This window comes from Procambarus clarkii, chromosome 37 (assembly GCF_040958095.1).
Source record: "Procambarus clarkii isolate CNS0578487 chromosome 37, FALCON_Pclarkii_2.0, whole genome shotgun sequence".
NCBI lineage: Eukaryota > Metazoa > Arthropoda > Malacostraca > Decapoda > Cambaridae > Procambarus > Procambarus clarkii.
The window spans coordinates 9,247,674-9,253,820 of record NC_091186.1 but is presented as its reverse complement, the minus strand read 5'-3'; positions in this window follow the sequence as shown (position 1 = coordinate 9,253,820).

Genomic DNA, 6,147 nt, shown 5'->3' with positions numbered 1-6,147 from the left:
TTTCTGCGTCTATGACAGAACTTGTCCTGAAGGTGTAGCTGACTTGTCATTCTCAGTGTCAGTGTGAACACGTTCTCCTCAACCAACTGCTTAAGCGTTTACTTCCCTGCGCGTTCTCGGTATGAAGATGTCAGGAAAATATGTATACGATGAACATGAATATTTCTTGAGGGCGAGTAATCCCTCCAGGCATTGATTCGTTAAATTTGTTTTATCAAGAATTGAAGATGAATAATTTACATTTAGAATCTCGGGTCTGGTGAGAATGTGAAGATGCTGCATGTCCTCGTGAATGTGGAGATGCTGCATGTCCTCGTGAATGTGAAGATGCTGCATGTCCTCGTGAATGTGAAGATGCTGCATGTCCTCGTGAATGTGAAGATGCTGCATGTCCTCGTGAATGTGAAGATGCTGCATGTCCTCGTGAATGTGGAGATGCTGCATGTCCTCGTGAATGTGGAGATGCTGCATGTCCTCGTGAATGTGGAGATGCTGCATGTCCTCATGAATGTGGAGATGCTGCATGTCCTCGTGAATGTGGAGATGCTGCATGTCCTCTGTTGTGTGAGTTGCTTGAGACAGTAACTTGGTGTGGGACTGTCAGCTTGAGACAGTGACCTGGTGTGAGACTGTCAGCTTGAGATAGTGACCTGGTGTGAGACTGTCAGCTTGAGACAGTGACCTGGTGTGAGACTGTCAGCTTGAGACAGTGACCTGGTGTGAGACTGTCAGCTTGAGACAGTGACCTGGTGTGAGACTGTCAGCTTGAGACAGTGACCTGGTGTGAGACTGTCAGCTTGAGACAGTGACCTGGTGTGAGACTGTCAGCTTGAGACAGTGACCTGGTGTGAGACTGTCAGCTTGAGACAGTGACCTGGTGTGAGACTGTCAGCTTGAGACAGTGACCTGGTGTGAGACTGTCAGCTTGAGACAGTGACCTGGTGTGAGACTGTCAGCTTGAGACAGTGACCTGGTGTGAGACTGTCAGCTTGAGACAGTGACCTGGTGTGAGACTGTCAGCTTGAGACAGTGACCTGGTGTGAGACTGTCAGCTTGAGACAGTGACCTGGTGTGAGACTGTCAGCTTGAGACAGTGACCCGGTGAGAGACTGTCAGCTTGAGACAGTGACCTGGTGTGAGACTGTCAGCTTGAGACAGTGACCTGGTGTGAGACTGTCAGCTTGAGACAGTGACCTGGTGTGAGACTGTCAGCTTGAGACAGTGACCTGGTGTGAGACTGTCAGCTTGAGACAGTAACTTAGTGTGGGACTGTCAGCTTGAGACAGTGACCTGGTGTGAGACTGTCAACTTGAGACAGTGACCTGGTGTGAGACTGTCAGCTTGAGACAGTGACCTGGTGTGAGACTGTCAGCTTTAGACAGTGACCTGGTGTGGGACTGTCAGCTTGAGACAGTGACCTGGTGTGAGACTGTCAGCTTGAGACAGTAACTTAGTGTGGGACTGTCAGCTTGAGACAGTGACCTGGTGTGAGACTGTCAACTTGAGACAGTGACCTGGTGTGAGACTGTCAGCTTGAGACAGTGACCTGGTGTGAGACTGTCAGCTTGAGACAGTGACCTGGTGTGGGACTGTCAGCTTTAGACAGTGACCTGGTGTGGGACTGTCAGCTTGAGACAGTGACCTGGTGTTAGACTGTCAGCTTGAGACAGTGACCTGGTGTGAGACTGTCAGCTTGAGACAGTAACTTAGTGTGAGACTGTCAGCTTGAGACAGTGACCTGGTGTGAGACTGTCAGCTTGAGACAGTAACTTAGTGTGGGACTGTCAGCTTTAGACAGTGACCTGGTGTGGGACTGTCAGCTTGAGACAGTGACCTGGTGTGGGACTGTCAGCTTGATAGTGACCTGGTGTGAGACTGTCAGCTTGAGACAGTGACCTGGTGTGGGACTGTCAGCTTTAGACAGTGACCTGGTGTGGGACTGTCAGCTTGAGACAGTGACCTGGTGTTAGACTGTCAGCTTGAGACAGTGACCTGGTGTGAGACTGTCAGCTTGAGACAGTAACTTAGTGTGAGACTGTCAGCTTGAGACAGTAACTTAGTGTGGGACTGTCAGCTTTAGACAGTGACCTGGTGTGGGACTGTCAGCTTGAGACAGTGACCTGGTGTGGGACTGTCAGCTTGAGACAGTGACCTGGTGTGGGACTGTCAGCTTGAGACAGTGACCTGGTGTGGGACTGTCAGCTTGAGACAGTGACCTGGTGTGGGACTGTCAGCTTGAGACAGTGACCTGGTGTGGGACTGTCAGCTTGAGACAGTGACCTGGTGTGGGACTGTCAGCTTGAGACAGTGACCTGGTGTGGGACTGTCAGCTTGAGACAGTGACCTGGTGTGAGACTGTCAACTTGAGACAGTAACTTAGTGTGGGACTGTCAGGTTGAGACAGTGACCTAGTGTGAGACTGTCAGCTTGAGACAGTGACCTGGTGTGAGACTGTCAGCTTGAGACAGTGACCTGGTGTGGGACTGTCAGCTTGAGACAGTGACCTGGTGTGGGACTGTCAGCTTGAGACAGTGACCTGGTGTGAGACTGTCAACTTGAGACAGTAACTTAGTGTGGGACAGTCAGCTTGAGACAGTGACCTGGTGTGGGACTGTCAGCTTGAGACAGTGACCTGGTGTGAGACTGTCAACTTGAGACAGTGACCTGGTGTGAGACTGTCAGCTTGAGACAGTGACCTGGTGTGGGACTGTCAGCTTGAGACAATGACCTGGTGTGAGACTGTCAGCTTGAGACAGTGACCTGGTGTGAGACTGTCAGCTTGAGACAGTGACCTGGTGTGAGACTGTCAGCTTGAGACAGTGACCTGGTGTGAGACTGTCAGCTTGAGACAGTGACCTGGTGTGAGACTGTCAGCTTGAGACAGTGACCTGGTGTGAGACTGTCAGCTTGAGACAGTGACCTGGTGTGAGACTGTCAGCTTGAGACAGTGACCTGGTGTGAGACTGTCAGCTTGAGACAGTGACCCGGTGAGAGACTGTCAGCTTGAGACAGTGACCTGGTGTGAGACTGTCAGCTTGAGACAGTGACCTGGTGTGAGACTGTCAGCTTGAGACAGTGACCTGGTGTGAGACTGTCAGCTTGGGACAGTGACCTGGTGTGAGACTGTCAGCTTGAGACAGTAACTTAGTGTGGGACTGTCAGCTTGAGACAGTGACCTGGTGTGAGACTGTCAACTTGAGACAGTGACCTGGTGTGAGACTGTCAGCTTGAGACAGTGACCTGGTGTGAGACTGTCAGCTTTAGACAGTGACCTGGTGTGGGACTGTCAGCTTGAGACAGTGACCTGGTGTGAGACTGTCAGCTTGAGACAGTAACTTAGTGTGGGACTGTCAGCTTGAGACAGTGACCTGGTGTGAGACTGTCAACTTGAGACAGTGACCTGGTGTGAGACTGTCAGCTTGAGACAGTGACCTGGTGTGAGACTGTCAGCTTGAGACAGTGACCTGGTGTGGGACTGTCAGCTTTAGACAGTGACCTGGTGTGGGACTGTCAGCTTGAGACAGTGACCTGGTGTTAGACTGTCAGCTTGAGACAGTGACCTGGTGTGAGACTGTCAGCTTGAGACAGTAACTTAGTGTGAGACTGTCAGCTTGAGACAGTGACCTGGTGTGAGACTGTCAGCTTGAGACAGTAACTTAGTGTGGGACTGTCAGCTTTAGACAGTGACCTGGTGTGGGACTGTCAGCTTGAGACAGTGACCTGGTGTGGGACTGTCAGCTTGATAGTGACCTGGTGTGAGACTGTCAGCTTGAGACAGTGACCTGGTGTGGGACTGTCAGCTTTAGACAGTGACCTGGTGTGGGACTGTCAGCTTGAGACAGTGACCTGGTGTTAGACTGTCAGCTTGAGACAGTGACCTGGTGTGAGACTGTCAGCTTGAGACAGTAACTTAGTGTGAGACTGTCAGCTTGAGACAGTAACTTAGTGTGGGACTGTCAGCTTTAGACAGTGACCTGGTGTGGGACTGTCAGCTTGAGACAGTGACCTGGTGTGGGACTGTCAGCTTGAGACAGTGACCTGGTGTGGGACTGTCAGCTTGAGACAGTGACCTGGTGTGGGACTGTCAGCTTGAGACAGTGACCTGGTGTGGGACTGTCAGCTTGAGACAGTGACCTGGTGTGGGACTGTCAGCTTGAGACAGTGACCTGGTGTGGGACTGTCAGCTTGAGACAGTGACCTGGTGTGGGACTGTCAGCTTGAGACAGTGACCTGGTGTGAGACTGTCAACTTGAGACAGTAACTTAGTGTGGGACTGTCAGGTTGAGACAGTGACCTAGTGTGAGACTGTCAGCTTGAGACAGTGACCTGGTGTGAGACTGTCAGCTTGAGACAGTGACCTGGTGTGGGACTGTCAGCTTGAGACAGTGACCTGGTGTGGGACTGTCAGCTTGAGACAGTGACCTGGTGTGAGACTGTCAACTTGAGACAGTAACTTAGTGTGGGACTGTCAGCTTGAGACAGTGACCTGGTGTGGGACTGTCAGCTTGAGACAGTGACCTGGTGTGAGACTGTCAACTTGAGACAGTGACCTGGTGTGAGACTGTCAGCTTGAGACAGTGACCTGGTGTGGGACTGTCAGCTTGAGACAGTGACCTGGTGTGGGACTGTCAGCTTGAGACAGTGACCTGGTGTGAGACTGTCAGCTTGAGACAGTGACCTGGTGTGAGACTGTCAGCTTGAGACAGTGACCTGGCGAGAGACTGTCAACTTGAGACAGTAACTTAGTGTGGGACTGTCAGCTTGAGACAGTGACCTGGTGTGGGACTGTCAGCTTGAGACAGTGACCTGGTGTGAGACTGTCAGCTTGAGACAGTGACCTGGTGTGAGACTGTCAACTTGAGACAGTAACTTAGTGTGGGACTGTCAGCTTGAGACAGTGACCTGGTGTGAGACTGTCAGCTTGAGACAGTGACCTGGTGTGAGACTGTCAGCTTGAGACAGTGACCTGGTGTGGGACTTTCAGCTTGAGACAGTGACCTGGTGTGAGACTGTCAGCTTGAGACAGTGACCTGGTGTGGGACTGTCAGCTTGAGACAGTGACCTGGTGTGAGACTGTCAGCTTGAGACAGTGACCTGGTGTGGGACTGTCAGCTTGAGACATTGACCTGGCGAGAGACTGTCAGCTTGAGACAGTGACCTGGTGTGAGACTGTCAGCTTGAGACAGTGACCTGGTGTGAGACTGTCAGCTTGAGACAGTGACCTGGTGTGAGACTGTCAGCTTGAGACAGTGACCTGGTGTGAGACTGTCAGCTTGAGACAGTGACCTGGCGAGAGACTGTCAGCTTGAGACAGTGATCTGGCGAGAGACTGTCAGCTTGACTCACTGACCTTGAAGACCTAGCCAAGTGTGACTCAGTTATCAGGCAATATATTACAAGATTTTTGTTTCCCACTTTGGCTTCCTGGGCTGTTATTAGGGAAGACCTTGACCTACATGGGGGACCTTGACCTACATGGGAGACCTTGACCTACATGGGGGACCTTGACCTACATGGGGGACCTTGACCTACATGGGGGACCTTGACCTACATGGGGGACCTTGACCTACAAGGGGGACCTTGACCTACATGGGAGACCTTGACCTACATGGGAGACCTTGACCTACATGGGGGATCCTGACCTACATGGGGGACCTTGACCTACATGGGGGACCTTGACCTACATGGGGGACCTTGACCTACATGGGGGATCCTGACCTACATGGGGGACCTTGACCTACATGGGGGACCTTGACCTACATGGGGGATCCTGACCTACATGGGGGACCTTGACCTACATGGGGGATCCTGACCTACATGGGGGACCTTGACCTACATGGGGGATCCTGACCTACATGGGGGACCTTGACCTACATGGGGGATCCTGACCTACATGGGGGACCTTGACCTACATGGGGGACCTTGACCTACATGGGAGACCTTGACCTACATGGGGGACCATGACCTACATGGGGGACCTTGATCTACATGGGGGACCTTGACCTACATGGGAGACCTTGACCTACATGGGAGACCTTGACCTACATGGGGGACCTTGACCTACATGGGGGACCTTGACCTACATGGGAGACCTTGACCTACATGGGAGACCTTGACCTTCATGGTAGACCTTGACCTACATGGGGG